Source organism: Plectropomus leopardus, chromosome 19 (assembly GCF_026936395.1).
Source record: "Plectropomus leopardus strain MGB_pleo_1.0 chromosome 19, ASM2693639v1, whole genome shotgun sequence".
NCBI lineage: Eukaryota > Metazoa > Chordata > Actinopteri > Perciformes > Serranidae > Plectropomus > Plectropomus leopardus.
In genome coordinates this window covers 29,885,816-29,905,916 of record NC_142194.1, presented here as the reverse complement: position 1 = coordinate 29,905,916, position 20,101 = coordinate 29,885,816, and the positions used below count along the sequence as shown (strand labels likewise).

General features: G+C 40.9%; 1 protein-coding gene and 1 pseudogene across 6 annotated transcripts in view; one reads left to right on the top strand and one right to left on the bottom strand.

Annotated features, from left to right (window-relative positions):
• Positions 1 to 20,101, bottom strand: part of rbfox3a (RNA binding fox-1 homolog 3a) — a 939,385-nt gene that overhangs the window by 626,910 nt on the left and 292,374 nt on the right. The window lies entirely within an intron of this gene.
• Positions 648 to 3,411, top strand: LOC148186385 (E3 SUMO-protein ligase ZBED1-like; annotated as a pseudogene).

Here is a 20,101-nt window from a genome sequence, read left to right as displayed (position 1 = left end):
CTAGCACAATTCAATTACTAACACTAGAGGTTTCTACAGCTGTGAGAGGGAGAGTGAGGCTGAGATAAGTGAAATGACAGAAGAGAAGGAGGAGAGCCAAGAAACGGTCCAGGGAGAAAGACTAATAACAGAGTAAGAGCAGGATGAATGGGAGAACAGGGGGTATTCCAGAAGGCAGGTTATGTGAAAACTCTGTATGTTAACCCTGAGAGAAGGGAAACTCTGTGTTATCCATTCCAGAATCAGTCACCATGGTAACTGACTCTGTGAACATAACCTGCTTGCTGGCAGGTTTTCTAGAAGAAACACCAAGTTTCTACCTGTCTCCTCCAACCTGAAGCAAACTGTCAGACACGGATTGTCCGTACTTTTGCAATCCGATCGAAATTGAAGCAGAATTATTAAGCATCGTCAAGAGAGGATTTTCAGATCTCAATTGGATGTGCTCCCATTTTCTGATGAATATCTGTTAGAACTGCACTAGGGATGCAAACAATTAATCGATTATCGATTAATTGTCGATACGAAATTACTCGATTAAAATATATTAATTGCAATTAATTGCGTTTTGAACGCGTAATTCCCCGCTAGTCCACGTGAGGGAGCGCTTGATGCCAGACGTACTTGACGCACAAGCGAAGCAGGGCTCTGACGACAACAACAGACAAATGAGAAGCGGTACAGTAACAGGATGAAGAGGGCAAAACGGAGTGCAGTATGGAGCCACTTTAAGCTGATTAATGACGACAATGACGCCAAATGCACAATATGTGGAAGTATTTTAAAGTACAACAACTCCACAACTTCGCTGAATTACCACCTAAATATGTCACATTCAGCCACGCTACAAGCAGCGAGTGGTTCTCAGCCTACTATCACCACAGCGTTGGGACGAAGGGTATGTGACTCCACGAAAGCAGAGGGCATTACCCAGCGGATATGTAACATGATTACTACAGACATGCTGCCGATAAATGTCGTTGACGGACAGGGATTTCAAGAGGTAATAAAGTACATCGAGCCGGGGTACAATATCCCCTCCAGAACAACCATAACCACCCGTGTGGAAGCAAGCTATGCGAGGAAGAAGGCCGAGTTGAAAACACAACTTGCAACCGCGAATGTGGCCCTCACAACAGACTGTTGGACTTCCTTGAATACAGAAAGCTACATCACAGTTACATGCCATTACATTGAACCGGACTGGCAAGTAATGTCAGCAGTCCTACTCACAGAGAGCATCACAGTGAGGCATACGGCTGACAATTTAGCTGACAAGTTAAACCAGGCTATGGAAACATGGGGACTCACGGGGCGTGTAGTTGCTTGTGTAAACGACAATGCACGGAATATCATCTCAGCGAACAGTCCCACACGAGTCAATTGGCACTCAGTTCCATGTTTCGCCCACACTCTGCAGCTAGCCATTAACGACGGTTTCGCTACCTACATTAACCGAGTCATTGTAGCTGCTAGCAGACTCGTACAACACTTTAATCATAGCAATCCAGCAAACAAAGCGCTCGCAGCAAAACAGGAACAAATGCAGCTGCCATCTCATAAACTCATCCAATCCTGTAAAACCAGGTGGAATTCAGTCAGTGAAATGTTTAACAGACTAACGGAGCAGCGGTGGGCCGTGTCTGCTGTACTATCAGACCGCACAGTGACCAAACTCACAGACTCGAGGACGCTGGAGCTGAGAGATGAATATTGGCAATTGATGGAGGATGTTGCGCCAGTGCTGGAAACACTCAAGTGTGCAACGACCGTCATGTCTACTGAGACTGAGGTGTCCATATCAGACACGTATCCCATCACCTTCAGCCTGATCAACGTGCATCTCAAGACAGACGAGGGAGACACCAGCAAAGTGGGGAAATTCAAATCCAGAGTGCGCACTTCACTGGGTGAAAGGATGAAGGTGAGCTAAATTGATTAATTAATTAATAATTAATTAATTTAATGATTGCAGATATTTTTAACTGTATGCATTGCACACAAAGCACATTGTTTGACAATTGTAGTTTTTAACTGCTTCTACTATCTTATCTAATTAATATGAATAATTAATATCAAGCAATCTATTTATGATTAATAGTGGTTCATCATTAAATGATAAAACACTTAACCTATTAAAACAAATGATGATTAAAAACAAAATCGCATTTAAATCTAATTTATTATCTTTTTCTTCATGGATTGCTTCTGATGACCTGACATCAACACCACCAATGCTAGCCACCATGCTGGATCCTAGGCACAAGCACCTGGGATTTCTGACCCCACCAAGGAAGATCGCAGCTCATGCCAAACTTCTTGAAGTGCTGGCAGAGGCAGAAGCCGGACGTGGGAGCTCCACATCAGCAGATGCCGCTGGAGACCAGCAAGAGGTGGTCGGAGCAGTGCCAGTCCAGGAAGCTGTGCTTCAGAGACGCAGTGCTTATGGGTGAAAACTATACCACCAGGAGCACCGATGACGTAGAAAAAGAAGTGGACAGCTTTCTGAAGGATCCACCACCACTCCTTGATTCCAGTCCCGCAACATGGTGGAAAGTCAATGAAGGAAGGTTTCCAAGGCTGGCTAACCTGGCACGTAAGTACTTGGCCATACCAGGCACATCAGTCCCTTCTGAGCGTGTATTCTCAGCAGCTGGCCTAACTGTTAACAGGCTGCGCACACGACTTACTCCTGACCATGTTGATATGCTGATATTCTTGAACAAAAATACATAGGTCTATATCTGCGATGAGGAGCACTGGGGATGTTATTGTTTTGTTTTACGAAGACAGACACATCTGTCATCAGGCAGCCTATATTTTAAGTTAACTAGAGCTACGACAGCACAGTCCTGGTCTACTAATGTTATTGTGATATTGTCACATTTCCCAGTTTAAGGGGGATTATAAATGCTGCTAATAGTCCACATGTGACACCTTATTTACGTTTTAGAATTTATTTTATTTATTTTATTATGCAGCTAAGAGACAGTGCACTAATTTATATTCATGTTAAATTAGCCTACATAGAATTGTATTCTTCTATTCAGGAATGTATTTTTTTTATGGTGCTGCCATTAATGTTTCCAATGTCGCAGATGAGAGAATGCCCAATTTATTTTCATGTTAAGTAGCCTGTGTAATATTTTGATATTTTGTATTCAGAATATGCTACCAAAATGTTATTCCCTGCCTTCAAGTGAGTCCAGAATAAATTAGATTAAGGAATATGATTTGCATTTTTTCTTTATATCATAAGGAAGATAGCATTTTATGTTACGTATACAGCAGATAGAACCTATTCAGCGGGAAATTCAGCTTCTCAGAAAAATTGCCGCTTATCAATTAATCGATCATCGATGGATAAGATGAAACAACTATCAATTAATGAATTACTCGATAATTTGCATCCCTAAACTGCACCATTTTTTATTACAATTAATAATTTATCTTAACAGCATTATGCGGCCATAAACCCACTAGAGTCACCAAATCTTCCCAGGGGGTCACAAGGCCCTGTTTAATTTTCAGGGGTATAACAAAAAATAATAATAATAATATCAACAGCAGGCCTGTGATAGCATTTTGTTTATTTATGAGACAAAATCTATATAAAATTGTTATTCGCAAAGTTTAGATTAATGTTTTTCTTTTTTAATCTGACAGGGCACACTGAAGACTTTATTCACAGAGCTTCACTGCTGAACATCCTTGTCCTCTAGAAAAGATCGCCAAGAGAAAGGAATTTCTAAAAAAAAGGGAAGCCTTTAAAGAATGTATGTTGTTGGACATAGAGAATTATATAGAAAGTTTAAGCAAATATCAGGGTAACTCATCTCTGATGCAATATTCACAGGAATTAATCTGCCCAAAATTAGATAGATAGATAGATAGATAGATAGATAGATAGATATACTTTATTGATCTCAAAACTGAGAAATTGGGGTGCAGCAGCGCCATACAGTAAGAACAAAGAGAATAAAGAGCAAACAATATTAATAGAATATAAAAGGAATACGCTTAAAAAAACTAAAAACTAAGAGACTATACATATATACATATATACAAGTGTAAAGTGCGTAGTGACTGCAGTTGCAGAGGTACAGTATGCAAAATTCATGATAATTGCTTCAGACAAACTTCCTGCAGTTAGGCATTTAGGTTAATTGTACAGTTTATCAGTTGTTCTCTACTATTATTTTTTTTAATTGAATATAATACAGAATGTCCTTGGAAAGGGAATGTCAGTTTACTCAATGATAGTAAAGTCCCTTAAGTAAAAATGTTGGTAACCACTGTACATGGTCAAGCCATATACTAGGTTTTGAGTACTCTTGTTCCATTAATGTTGTCCCTGGTTTAGACAAGGCTTCGGACGCGCCCCTTCTTCAGTTCTCTTTAACTGTTGTCGTGTATCTTACCACACAAGAGTAAAAAAACATACTGTGCTCAATTTGCAAAATGAAAAATGTGTGACTGTGAATGTTGAACATGGAACTAAATCCTCTCCTTCTGACTCATCACCGCACAAACTGGTCTGATGAACATTTTTGGAAAATGCAGCACTTTTAAATTTAACCAAAGCTTTCTCTCTCAGCTCCTGATGACCTACGGCTACTTATGCTTGCATAAATGTTACTGTTTTTAAGGAAAATTGGTGAGATACTCATAAAATCTCAGCACACCTGCAATTTGATTTCACAGACATCTTTTATGTTTGCAACTGGCAGGAAAATCACATCCTGTCATGTTCCTCCTCCTCCTTTCAGCACTCTCTGTCCGCCTCTTCTTCTCATTCTCTTTATGACTCCCTGCTTTTCCCTCCCAAAACCTCTCATGACTCTTCCCACACGAATATTTTCGTGGCAATAAAGACATCACAATCTTAGCCATGATAAGTGACAAGTAACAAAAAACAAGTTTCTCCTTTGATTTGCTCAGAACTTCTCAGTAATTGGACAATATGAACCAAAACTAAAAGCACACTACACAACACTGTATCTGTGAAATTTCTCCCAGTGCTGTGATGAAAGAGTTGAATTTAGCTCTAGCTCTTATTTAACTGCAGATGAATTTTCACAAACATCTCAGGTGGGCACTAAAGGTTGTCATGATAGTATTGACACATGCTATGATGGAAAACAAATGCATGATGCCCTTTCCATGTTATATACAACATGTTGTAGCATACAGAGTAAGACACAAGATGTTATTTTCTCAGGCCTTCCTTCTAAGGCATTTGAGAGGCATTCTTTAAAATGTAGCAAAACCCCAAACCTAAAATGGTTGCCACCAGGTAATGTCATCATCTACGGAAATTGAGGGAGCACCTTCCGTGGTGCCAAACACCAACCAACAGGAGAGGGCTGGGTCACTTTGGGTTTTAATGTTCCAGGTAACCCATACAGTTGGGCAGGAACAAAGACAAAAAGGCTTAAAGCCAACATACATGATATTCTACTGCATATTTATTGGTATATTCATATAATATATCTGTAATAACTTGCTAAATTGACACATAGCTATCGGCTGTGCACTGGAGATCAGGCTGGAGAAATAAACATTTAAAAGATGGGTGGTAACATACTTGCTAATTTTTGTAATGTTAATTTTTATGTCAGAAAACACGTTTTATATTGTGATATTATCTGTAAATGAAATACAAGATAGCCAACAGCGGGTGATATCAGCCTAGCTTGTTTTTAGGGATTGTCATTTAGCAGAAACGTTCAGCTTCCCAGCAATCTCCCTCCAACCAGCTGACACTGTGTTTGTTTTTTTGTTGTGAAAAAAAGGAAGTTTTGTATAAATAATTTCTCATTTCAACTTCATGAATAGGCCAGTCCTCATCCACTGCTGCACTTTTTGAAGCGAGTGACAGAAATAAACAGAAACACAGCAACCGACAAAAGTTCAGCTCACATACCTGCAGCCGGTAAGGACAGCTTTTCTTTTTTTGTTGTAAATTTAATCTCTATCTATGTTGTTGACACCTTGGCTTGGCAGTAAATTACACACAATCCACTGGACACTAGTGGCTCCATTAGTCCATTTATAAACATAACATTATATAAATGATGCTGTCATATTGCTTATTACCAATGCAATTTTAAATTGGATTTAGTGCCGGGACTTAGGCTTCTTTCAAAATTGCCAGAACAGGTCATAATGACAAATGCTGGTTCTAAGCTTGTACAGCTTTCTTTAATTGGCATTCTGACAAATGAGAGTATAATTTTAATTAGGAGAAATGTATTCATGATATCATAAACATAATTCCATAAACATGATAGTTGTGTAGTTTGATCAGATATTAAAATGGCTTGAATTAGCAGCAGACATAAAGGCAATCTATCAAATGCAACTTCAGACCTGGCAGTTTGTGTCGCACCCCATTAGGACATATTCACTCTGATTTACCTTTTCTGTGCTGTGGGGTCAGGGAGCTCTTTGAGTCTTCACAGAGCTTTTACACATCTCAAATTCAGAGCAAACCCCTGAAATAAGAAATACATTGTACTTAACCACAAAAATAGCAAAACATCACCTATCTGCCACGTTGTGTCCCCTTTGTCATAAAAAGAGCGCCATGCTTTGGGAAAACAAAGACAATGAGCTCAGCTGAGGAAGGACTACAACAGAAATAGGAGATGATAAAAAAGATAAGGAAGCAGCCAAAGTCAAGGCAGTCTTGTTGAAAGGAAAGAAAACAGAAGTGCATAAGCTTCACTTCATATCCAGGCCAGGCTTAAGTAAAGCCATAATTACTCAAAAAAGGGAAAAGAAAAGAAAAGATAAAGAATATATATATATGTATATATATATATATATATATATAATATTAACATCGCTTTTTTCCATGACATCAGACACAGCTTTTTGAACACTGAAGCTCATGTTATCTTTCTTTAAAAGAGAAGATGAATACCTGTCCTCTGCCTTTCAGCAACAGCCCTTGAAAGGTTTGGTGTGAAGTGCTGAAATATGGGAAATGGGGTTTTTTTTTGTGTTTTTTTGTTGTTGTTTTTTTTTCTTTACTAAAATTGATGTTAGCTGTTCCACTGGATGGATAGACTGGCAGATATTAATGGGGTATGTCCACTGTATACAATTATATGCTTTTAAACAATGGCATAAGCATTAATGTAAGAACTGATCAAACTAAGAAGCAATGTATGCTACAAGCCCCTACGCTGGCCTCTGACAGGAGGGGACAGGATGAGACAGTGGAAGACAAGAAAACAGGTAGAGAAGGTAAAACTGTTGTTGCTGCTCTAATGTGTCTGTGGCCCGTCCAATATCACCTCCCACACAAAAACATAAACACACAACTTGCAAAACAAGTCTGATTGTGTCTGATTGGCTGACTGTTCATCACTAGTCATGTGGAGCCCACAGAGCTTCTCTGAGACTTTGTAGCAATCTGGATTGGTCTTAGAGCAACTCAGTCACTGCACCTTAATATCCAGAGTCTTCTTCCATATGTCAGTGTCTGTGCCCCTCCACTCATCTATAAAAGTTAAATTGAGAGACACAGCTCAGCAGACAGCCAGACAAGGCAAGACAACTACTCTTCATATCAAAATATAAAAAGGACACAGTCTAACCTTTTAGGTCACACTGTAACCTACATCTACATTGTCAGTTATTAGGTGCATTTTAGGTACATCAGAACACTATAAAGAGAATATTATCAGCAATAATAACTTACCCATACATTTGTTTTACATTAATGCATCATTATAATATCATTTCCATTTAAGGAAATGGAAGCTAAAGAAACAGGTATTGTTCAAATAACAATAAAATGCAGCACTTTTCAAGAACACATAGTAAAGTAGGTGATCAAAATAGGTCATTGCATCATATTCTGTAGTTAACAGGGTTTGGTTATGATAGGTGGTTTCATTTTGGATCTGGTTCCAAATAGTTCCATACAGCAAGATGGACAAACAAGTATCTTAATCAACCTTTTGTTAGCCTTACTTTTGTTATTTTGCAATCAGAAAAACATCTTGGTAGCAGACTTGTTGTTACTTTGGCGAAGCTGTCCAAAGCAGATTATCAGTGCTGTACCTTATTTTAATTTACAACAAAAATGACAAATGTCAAAAGTTAAACAAATGAAAATTTAAACTGAAAGCCTTCAGAATTGATAAAACATTATTAAATCCTGGCCCTATATATTAGGAGGTCTCTCTCTGGTCTTCAGCCATAAATATGTTAAGTATTTATGTTTTCATCTATCTGTTAATCTTTAAAGATTTTGATGGCAGGAGCTTGGAAAGATTCCCTTAAGATGTTTCCAGCAGGAAAGCTAAGCTAAATGAACTGGCTGTAACAACAGCAAGAACAGTTCACAGATTTTTGGTAAAAGTTAAAATATATACTTTTTTAGACTTTTCAAGGACCTCTGAATAACCTATGATGAAGAGTGTAAATTGATAAACTGTGCTTTTTGCTGCCTGGGGTCAGAGAGACTGATAGCTTCCATCAGAGTGACGGGCTGACCTTGTCTGAGTGTCGGCTCTGACCTAGAGAGACATACAGCCTGGATCAATGGCAGGAGACAACAGAGAAAGAGGAGGAGAAAGAGTGAGTCGAGAAGACCGATGAGGAGCAAAGCAGAGAGGAAGAGAAGCGACATCATTTTAGCATGTTTTTATTAACTGAAAAGTCAGGCATAGCATAATTGTAATCATAGAAAAACTATGTTTCACATATGCTGCTAATGTATGTTTGTGGTGTGTGTGTGTGTGTGTGTGTGTGTGTGTGTGTGTGTGTGTGTGTGTGTGTAAAGGCTTTGAGAGATGTGTTAAAGTGCCTGACGCTGCTGTCGGTGGGCTGATAGTGCCTCTAATCGCCTCTGATAATGGGGGGCAGCCCGTGACTTTGCCTGGGGCAGGGATTCCAGTGTGTTTGTGTGTGTGTGTGTGTGTGTGTGCGTGTGCGTGTGCGTGTGCGTGTGCGCGTGTGTGTGTTGGACATAGAAACACACAGTAAATGCTTGTCCTGTGTGTTAGGTGAAAGAAAATTGTGTTTTTGTATGTGCTTTGTGAAAGAAAGATGTTTGTGTGTGTTTTACACAGTGATGGAGGGAGAAAAGTGTGCGTATTTGTTTAATTATACTGTGACACACACTCTGGAGAGCAGATTGCTCCCCAGTGGCTCTAGATTTACACATTTGCTCACAAACAGTCAATAACACTTGCTGCAGGTTTCTAAATATTGAGTAAGACTAAAGTCAAACAGTTGATCTCGTTTCTCAGTCCGTCTGCCCACATATGGCTCAGAAATCTCAAGTCGAGCATAAGAAAGTCCTTACTGTCAGAGGCAGCCGTTCCCAATCCTCACCATACCCCAGCTATCATGGCGACACGCTGAAAGTTATATTCTCCAGTTTATTTCCATGTCCCTGCGGAGGTTTTTGCTGAACACAACAAAGTCCTCTGTTTCCCAGTAGCTGGAGATTTCCACATGCTCAATCTGTCTGCCTCTTTGATTTCTAACATTTCACAAATGTGTGTGTGTGGTGTCTGCTCCACCTGTTCAGGTAGCATTAATAGATGTGTGCCACTGATTGATAGGTCTGTGCAAGGACCAATGGAGACTCTGATACAAAAAATAAACAAACAGCTATGTAGTTGCAGTAGTGTTGCTCATTAAATTATCCAAAGCGTTATCCAATGTACAGACTGAGGGAGGGAGCTGGATAATTCAGCACCATGGACAGCTACACCTCCTCTTAAACCACCATCACACTGATCAGACTCATCTGCACTGTGTGGAAAACTGACTGAAATATTAAGCCTAGAACTACACTCACTGTTTTGGTGTGTAATAATATTAGAAAATTAATTTATTCCTTAGAAATTAAAATGAATGATACACAAATTATTTTGTTTCATCACATAAACACTGATTTATATGAAGTCAATGAACCCTTAGTATCTGCTTTAATTTTACACACAGTGCTTTTTAGAATCAAGCTTTAAAAATTATAATACATTAATATTATGTTCTACTTTCACTGAGTTAATTTTAACCATTTTTAATCATGATGCCACTGTTTTTTTGATGAAAAAAAGAAACACAAAAAATACTAATCTTCAATATACTACATGCTAAGTAGGTTCTTACTTGTATTATTTTTTGATTATCACAGCCTAGGAATGATCAATGATTGGCAGCAACACTGATTTTTATACCTTTTTTACATGCAGTGTCAAATACTCACACTCATACTGCTCTGCACTCAAAATGCACTTTCCAAAATAAGGCTATAAAAAATATTACACATTAATATGACTTTCTACTTTCACTGAGTTTATATTTTGTTTGTTTGTGTTTTAAACAACGTCAGTCCTAATTATAAATATCACATTTTAATTTATTTTCAGAATTTTAACCCTTTAAATGCCAGGTTTTTGTCATGATGCCACTATTTTTTTTAAAGAAACACACACACACAGGCACATAAAAACTTATCCCCCACCCCAATTTTGATCTTGTGGGATAGCTGTGAATTGAGGGTTTTCATTTGCCTATTTTGTTCTCTTGTTACTGCAGGTTCGTGTGCTTGCATATGCAAATCTTGCAGAAGTGTCAAGGCGCCCTATTACCTATGCTCCTTATGTGCACTTTATATGATAATGCCTATGCTGTTTTATGTTTTTTAACAGTTTTGAGATTTCCCCATGACACTTTGATGACCAGCAGGTGCCTGTCTCTGTGGGCAACTGGGCAAATGTGGTGGGGCTGCAGGAAATCCTTGTGACAGTGTTTTGGTCTCTTGTGAACTCTGTCATTACTGTTCAGTAAAAAACATTAACAGTCATGGCATATAGAGTTTGAAGATGAACCTAAAACCCCCACCTTCCTCGATTTAACCCACACTGGACAACTTAAAATCGACTCAATAGATACAAGTAAAATTTGACCTGGAACATGCTTAATGGACAAAAATTTGCAACACCTGTAAAGAAGTGTAATGTTTTAAATAGTTTTATTTTTGTGCATTTGGGAAGGGAAATGGGAAAGGTCTTTAAAGTTCAAGCTAAAATAATAGCTTTTAGGGCATTTTTACTGCTGTTAAATGTCATAACGGGCCACATTTGTCAAGGTGAAAGTGAAATTTGAACCGAACAGTATGACAAGGTTAATAGGTGTGAACATTAGTTATGTAGCTGTACACCTGACTGTGATGACACTGAATGATGATAAGTATAAATGTCAGTAAATTAATAAATATTTATGAGTGAAGAAGTGAACGCAGAGGAAGTTTTTGTACAAGGTAATTCCAGCAGCTCTTGATATGTGGAAATGGTAGAAAGCACAGAAACAGTGCTAGTGTTTTGGTGTGTGTGTGTGTGTCCGTGTGTGTTCTTCTCACTGCTAACTAGGTAAGTGTCAGTTATTGCTCTGCCATTTAAAAAGACGAGCAAAGAATTGCTGCATGTTGGAGTTTTGCACTGTGTTGCATCAGGCCTCTTGCATGCTTTCACACACACAGACACACACACACACACACGGACATGCATATACACACGTAGAAGCACACACACTGTCCCCACATGCCCTGAACTCGACTCTGATGACTTGTCTGGGTGTTTTATTGCTTTTTGTCTTAACCTTTCCGTGATTGATCATGTCTGTCTCGCAGGTTATCTGTCTGTCAGTCTGTCTGCCTTTCAGTTCCTCTTTATTTGCCTCATGCTGTAACCATTGCACACACTGTTGTTGAGTTACACTTTATCCATCGCCAAATCAGAAACACAAGTACAAATAATCAAAGTCATATTCTTTTGGAATTCTTTTTCATCTCAGTACAGTTCACTGAATGTCTTCTCTGACTGCCTGCAGCACTTTGACTGAGCCCCCAACATCCCCGCAAACCCCCCACCCTCCCTGCCTTTAACTTATGTCATCTGAACCACAAAAGAGCAGCGCTACCTAATGTATGCAGTATATATTTGCCACCATGCTCCGATGGGCACTTGCCGTGGGAGCGTTTACACGTACAATAGCTGCTGCAAAATAATACAGCCTCATCTCCCATTCACAGAGGTAATATACACATACACACACAGACGGCAAACACACACAGACACACACACACACACACACACACACACACACTGAAGTGAATTCCATTAGCGTGATTTACAGTTGATCTTTAGCGGTACAGAGCTGGAGGGAAGCCTTTTACTTTCTCATTTGGAGGAGCAAGAGGGCCTCCTCTGTCTGTGGAGAGAGAGGAAGATGGATAGTGTGGTGGGCCAGGAACACCAAAGAACATCCTCCAAATACACAAACAGTGAGGGGTAATCTTTGACAGAACAGACACACACACACACACACACACACACACACACAAACACACATGCCAACATATAAACAGCGAGAGATGGGCAGAGAGACAAATAGAGAGAAACAGACTGAGAGAGAGTTCTCTGTGGACTGAGCTGTGCAGTGTCTGCCTTTAGGCTGCCTGGAAGATTCATTAGGTACAGTTTACACTTTTTTATTTTTGAACTTCTTTGGAGCGTTATGTTTGATAAAGCAGGATAACATGCAAGAGAGTCCTAATGTTGCACAACATTAGCCAGCAAACCACCATCATGTGCCCTGTGTCAAGGCACATTTTCAAAAATGACAATATGCAAAGAAATACTAATAAGGAAAATGCTAAACACCCTCACATGTAAATTCTTTGCAGTGGACTTCCATGTCTAGATATTACTAGTTTTAGGCATCCTTCTGTGTCTGCTTTTTACGTTTCTGGAATGCTGCTATGGTGATTTCAACAAATGCACATGGTTATGTTCGGGCAACAACTGCAAATGGCAACCAATGCCAGAAAGTCAACAAACATACATGCTGGCATGGATGGTTTGGATTAAGGGAAGAAGGAACATGATGAGATGTAGAAAAAAAAACTCATCACATTAAAACATAAAGCAAACACCAGACTCTGGGGTTTGTTGGACACATCAACCACCCCTTCCACCCGCCCTATAGGCGCCCTCTTGCTCCTTATATCACATTGTTACTGGCAGCATTTTAACCTGATGCTGTCTTGCCGGGTTTCATATACACGCAACAGGTTCCTTCCACTTGCTTCTTAAAGTGATGCCGCCAATGCGTGTATCATGTGGACACAGCAAGTGCTTTCCAGGTGCTGTATAATAACACCAAACAGTCCTATTTTACAAATTTGCAATGAGAACGGGCTGAGTACACACAGCCATGTCCTTTATTTTATTTAGAAATTTGTGGATATGAACTATTTACATTTCTAGATCTAGTAAAACTCAGTATGGGCTTTACAAATATGGAGAGCAACACTTTGTTAACCTCAGAGTCATTTAACTTCATAATCACCATAAATCAATAAATAAAAATATTTTTTAACTCTTAGATTTAAGATTTTTAAGAGTTTCTGTACATGCAATATTATACTCATAAACTGTGACACTTCAAATTTCATTTTTTAAAAGAGTAAAACCCCATGAAAAATAAAAAAATAATATAAAATAAAAATGATGCAAAGGCAAGTTTCAACAAATGATCTTGAGCTGATCTTAGGTCTGATGCAAGAGAGTTCCAGTTTAGGAGGCATAACCTCACAAGCCCAGTCTTTCAAGCCTGGAGTGACAACCAACAAACCCTGATCAGAGGACCTGAGAGAGCTGCATGTGATAGAAGGCTGCAGATGAGCTAGGTATGTGTCTGATCACGCAGCGCTCTGAAAGTGATCACAGCAATCTCAAGATGAATTCTGAAGTTGATGGCGAGTCAGAGCAGAGTATCAAGTTGGGCGTCATATGACACTTTTTAGAGGATCTCGACAATAACTGATAGCAGCAGCAGCAGCATTTTGGACCACTTGAAACAGCCCTGGGGACAAGGCTGGCTGTGGAAGAAAGAACTTCACCATTTTTTTATTTATTTATTTTTTTCCTAGCAACTGGGCTGATTCTTAAACAACATCTGCATAGCACAGATTGGCTATGCCTTTGAAGTGACATCATAGCATATGCAAGGCGAAATGAATATGACACAGAAGAGAAAAAACAGTGAATAAGGAACTTGAGGGTTGACCCACAGAAACTCATACACTGCGTGAGTGTGTCACAAAATACTGTGGTCCATAGTGAGATCTGACACCATGGAAACAGAACATTTCTCTCTATTACTATTCATCAAGAGGTCCATTGAAAAGGCTCAAGGGTCAGGGTCAAATAAATCTGATTTCCTGGCCTATAAGGAGTCGAGCAGTTCTGAATGTAGTTAATTATGGTAAAATGCTTAAAGGACAGGTGTGAAAGATTGTGGAGGATAAATTGGCAGAAATGGAATATGATAAAATAAGTATGTTTTCTTTAGTGTTTAATTACCTAAACATAAGTATAATTTTGTTCACCTTACTTTAGAATGAGCTGTTTATATCTCCATTGGGAGCAGGTGCTAGTTTATGGAGACATGGTGCATTGCCATGTTCCTGCAGTGGCCCAGAATGGTCAAACCATTCGATGTCGGTCACAGTAGCAAGAATAGCAACTGAAAAGAGCAACGACAGAGTTCCACTGTTTGTAACATAAAATTTCATTATTCAGTGTTTCTAATGGTTTCAATCACCGGATCTGTTTGTTGAGGAAAAGACCTTAAAGGATAATTCAGCTTCTGGTGAAAACCCTCTGGATGTCGAGATCTTAAATTATCAGAGAAAAAAGGTGACTTCACATTAGCATGTGTTGGACTAGCTACCTGCAACAACATGCCAAAGTGCATCAGAAATACCTGAATTTTAAAGCTGAAACTGCTTTATATCAGTTTAAATCACCATGTCTATTTGTTTTGGAAAAGAAGAGACCTCTACAGATAATTTAGCTTACGATAAAAACCTCCTGAACATCGAGATCAGAAAAAGGTTTACAGACACTAACTTATGAGAGGAAAAAAGGGTGAAAATATTGTGGCCAAGCAGTTTGTCCCTGAGATGCCAAACTGTATTGGAGATTCAGTGGTTTGTAAGGTTAAAACAGCTTGATTTAGTGTTTATAGCTGTTTTAATTGCCTTGTTTGTTTTGGAGAGCAAGAGACCTCTGGATATTTCAGCTCCTGACAAAAATCTCCTAAATAATGAAAACTGAGGGAGTTCTAACAAGGAGAAGTTTTAACTTGTTCAAATCTACAATTACCCACTAGACACCACTAAATCCTCAAGATAATGCAAATACAACTCAACTGATGATGTTAATTTTAACGGTGAACAGTTTTAAGGTCCTGTGTAGAACCATAGACTTTAAATCAGAATCAGAATCAGAATCAGAAAAGATTTATTGCCAGGTATAGTTAACACAATACGAGGAATTTGTTCTGGTGGTTTGGTGCAACATAAATATAGAAAAAAAGAAAACAGATAAAATAGAAGATACAAATATAAAATATAAAATATAAAATATAACAATATAACAATATAAAATGTGCAAGTCTAGTATTGATATTTACATTGAAATTCACATTTATACAGGTTTGAGTGCAACTTTATGGTGTGGATGTGCCGCATGACAAGCAGCAGTGCCGGTGATGTGCATTAATGAACGCGGTAATGTAACGTACAGTCTATGAGGAGAGTGCGTCAGTGGGGGACCTGGGCCTTGTTTATGAGGCCGGTGGCAGATGGGAAGAAACTGTTCTTGTGGTGTGAGGTTCTGGTCTTGATGGACCGAAGCCTCCTGCCAGAGGGGAGTGATTGAAAGAGTTTGTGTCCAGGGTGGGAGGAATCGGCCACAATCTTACCTGCACGCTTCAGAGTCCTGGAGGCGTACAGGTCCTGGAGGGAAGGCAGACTGCAGCCGATGACCTTCTCAGCAGAGCGGATGATACGCTGCAGCCTGCGCTTGTCCTTGGCAGTAGCTGCAGCGTACCAGATGGTGATGGAGGAGGTAAGGATGGACTCGATGATGGAGGTGTAGAAGTGCACCATCATCTTCACTGGCAGGTTGAACTTCCTCAGCTGCCGCAGGAAGTACATCCTCTGTTGGGCTTTTTTAGTAAGAGAGCTGATGTTCAGCTCCCACTTGAGGTCCTGGGTGATGATGGTGTCCAGGAAGCAGAAGGACTCCACCGTGACCACTGGAGAGTCTCTCAGGGTGATGGGGGTGAGTGGGGCTGTTTTCCTTCTGAAGTCTACAATCATCTCCACTGTCTTTAGAGCGTTGAGCTCCAGATTGTTCAAGCTGCACCAGGACACCAGATGGTCTGTCTCCCTCCTGTAGGCAGACTCATCTCCATCAGAGATGAGCCCAATGAGGGTCGTGTCATCCGCGAACTTCAGGAGCTTGACAGACTGGTGACTGGAGGTGCAGCTGTTGGTGTACAGGAAGAATAGCAGAGGGGAAAGAACACAGCCCTGAGGGGATCCAGTGCTGATAGTCCGGGAGTCAGAGATGTGGTCCGGGAGTCAGAGATGTGATGTCAAAGATGGATGACGTGCCCCCACTTACCCCCGCTATGCTGAGGTGAGGCTAAAATATCCTGGATATGAGCAGCTCCATCTTGTGAGGGTGATGTCATTGGGAGCCCTGCATCTGCGCAGTAGCTGCATTGAATGTGACATGGCTGTTAATCATTGGGGAAAAGCCCCTTTTTTCATAATTCAATTAGTCAATAAAACCAAACTGATCATGAAAAAAAAAACACTTGGGTGATGAGAACTACCTTCAGTGACAGAAACCGTCTTTGGGAAACTTTTATTTGGTGTATACTTTGAGTTTTTAGCTCAGCCTATGACCATTTAATAACATGGAGGGTCGGGTCTTAGGACCTGTACTGCAGTCAGACACCAGGGGGTGATCGAGAGTGAATAACCTCACTTTGGGGGAGCTGTCATGTCATCCATCTTTATATACAGGCAATGTGTAGAACCAGCAGGATGCTGCGGGCTTTCCTTGTATGACAAAAACCATTTGTGCAATGATACAAACTTAAAGAACCACTTTCTGGCTCTGTATAGAAACCTCCCTATTAATAGTGCAGCAGCAGGAGTGATGCACAGTGATGCAGCCAACCCGTTCTCTTATCACAGATGGGTTTCTGACAAGGAAAAGTGTCTGTAGGAAGATAGCAGATACAGTCTGATGCTCCATGCCTATGACAGCTGGAGTGGCTTACCGTACATCCAACACACACTGCATCAATGAACTCTCATAGGTCAGTATGAACTATATCTGCCAAGAAAGGCCTCTTTCTGTCATGTTCTCAACCCTCACTAGATTCACTCGAGCCCTTGAGCAGGTCTTCCAGCACACCTTGCCGGGCAGGGAAGCCGCCAGGTCATTGCTGAAATTGAGGCAAGGTAAACGCAAGGTTCTGATTACGCTATTGACTTCCGCACCCTGACTTTGACTGGGTCAGTGGGAGGATTACCTCCTGGGGACCCAAATGTGCAGATTCCTGTCTTCCTAAATCCAGCAATTTGGCTGCTGTTTCTGATCCTAAAAACCCTGCCATGACTTAGCTGAGGTTTTCAGTAAGGCGAAAGCCACGTCCCTGCTGCCACATTGTCCTTACGATTGTGCTATTGACCTGTTGCCAGGTAGCACCCCGCCTAGGGGTAGATTGTTCTATCTCTCTGCTCCAGAACGCAAAGCCATGGAAGAGTACGTGAGAGATTCCTTGGTACTTTCTTGGTAGACGGCCTTTAACACTCCCACGGGTCACTATGAATACCTAGTCATGCCGTTTGGTCTCACTAATGCTCCTGCTGTTTTCCAAAACCTGATTAATGACGTACTTCGTGATATGCTAATTGTCTTTGTTTTTGTGTATTTAGATGACATCCTGATCTTTTCCCCCAATGAGGAGACTCACACACACCATGTCCGCTTGGTACTACAGCGGTTGCTTCAGAACCAGCTGTTTGTGAAAGCGGAGAAATGCGACTTTCACAAACCCTCGGTCTCGTTCCTTGGGTTTGTGCTTGCTGAGGGGGAGATCAGGATAGATCCTGGGAAGGTTTCCGCAGTAGTGGATTGGGCCACCTCAAGTTCACGTAAAGAGGTTCAACGGTTTCTGGTTTTTACCAACTTTTATGGAAAGTTCATTCGCAATTAAAGCACCATAGCCTCACCTCTGCATGGCTTTTCCTCTCCTCACAGACCATTTGTCTGGAGCCCTGAATGTGAAGCTGCATTTCAGGGCCTTGAAAAGCTTCACCTCCGCCCCTGTCCTCATCCTCACGGACCCCAGCCAGCAGTTCGTGGTGGAGGTAGACGCTTCTGATGTCGGAGTCGGAGCGGTCCTCTCTCAAGTCAATTCCAAGGACGGTAAGCTGCACCCCTGTGCATATTTGTCCAAGAAACTCTCTTCATCAGAGTGAAATTATGATATTGGTGATTGTGAGCTGCTGGCTGTGAAGGTGGCCCTGGAGGAGTGGAGGCACTGGCTGGAGGGAGCTTCTCAGCCATTTCAGGTATGGACAGATCACAAAAACCTTGAATATTTGAAAACCGCTAAGAGGCTGAATGCGAGGCATGCTAGATGGGCTATCTTTTTCAGCTGCTTTAACTTTACACTTTCTTACCGACCTGGTTCAAAGAATGTAAAGCCTGATTCTCTGTCTCGCATGTTTGCTTATGATCTTGTCGACCCCAATCCCAAAAATATCCTACCTGAAACCTGCTTTGTTGCTATGCTCTCATGGGAGGTGATTCATTGGGCTCATACCAATAAGACTGTCTGTCACCCCAGTATTAGCAAAACATTGTTTGTAGTGCAGCAAGGTTTTTGGTGGCCTAAAATTAGGGGTGGGCGATATATCGAATATACTCGATATATCGCGGCTTGTTCAACGTGAGATGTATGAAATTACTATATCGCGACCATCGAGTACAAATTGTCACGTAAATGTTTTAAGCCGTCGGCATGCAATTGTCTTCGGAGTTTTGCTCCGTTCACTCTCTCCCTAGTGCTCTTCTCACAGCAAGCAGCCGACTCCCCCGCCCATCCAGAAAACTCCCCTGCGCGCATGCGTATTTGTGTATCAAGTGAGGAAGGAAGAAAGCATGGAGAGAGCGAAAAAAAGTGAAGAGCCCAAGTGAGTTCACGAGTTACAAGGGACGTTAATTGAAGATGGAGACGGACGACTTGGTTCCGAGGAAAAACAGCACTGGCTCCATCATCTGGCAGTGGTTCGGGTTTCGCACGGAAGACATTGAACAAAGTACGGTTATCTGCAAAATATGCCGCAAAACCGTTGCCACCAAAGGTAGCAGTACCACGAATTTGTTTCACCACCTGAAATGCCATCCACTACAAAACGAAGAATGCCTCAAGCTCCGCATGTCCACATCTCCCCCTACACCACATAAAAAGTCAAAGGAAAAAGCACCGAAGCAAATGACTCTGGCTTCTTCGTTTGCCAATTCAGTCCTATATGACAAAAAAAGTCCAAAATGGAAAGAGATCACGGCCGCAGTGACAAAATACATCGCCAAAGACATGGCACCGGTTAGCGTTGTGGAAAAGCCAGGATTCAAAAATCTCATTAAGACACTTGACCCAAAGTATGATTTGCCTGGTCGCAATTTTTTTGCAGAAAAAGCGCTGCCAGAGTTGTACGTTTTAGTAAGAGAAAAGGTGGCCCACCAGCTAACAAATGTGACCCACTTCTCCACAACTACGGATCTGTGGTCCAGCAGAACCTGTGAGCCTTATCTCAGCTTAACCGTACATTACATCGACAACTGGGAGTTGAAAAGTTCGAGCCTTCAAACAAGCTTTTTTCCTGATGATCATACAGGAGAGCTCATTGCACAGGGGCTGCAAGATGCTCTCATGTCATGGAACTTGTCAGAAACTCGTCAAGTGTGCATCACCACAGATAACGGGGCTAATATAATCAAAGCTGTGTGCCTGAATGAGTGGACAAGACTGCAGTGTTTTGGCCATCGGCTGCACCTTGCCATTGGTGAGTATTTGTTTAGGTTTGCCTCCCTCTAATGGGAAAGTAACAATCACTTTTATTATCAACAATGGTAAATATAACTAGCAGCATTTCATAATTTGTCACATGCAATTAAAAACTGGGAGTATT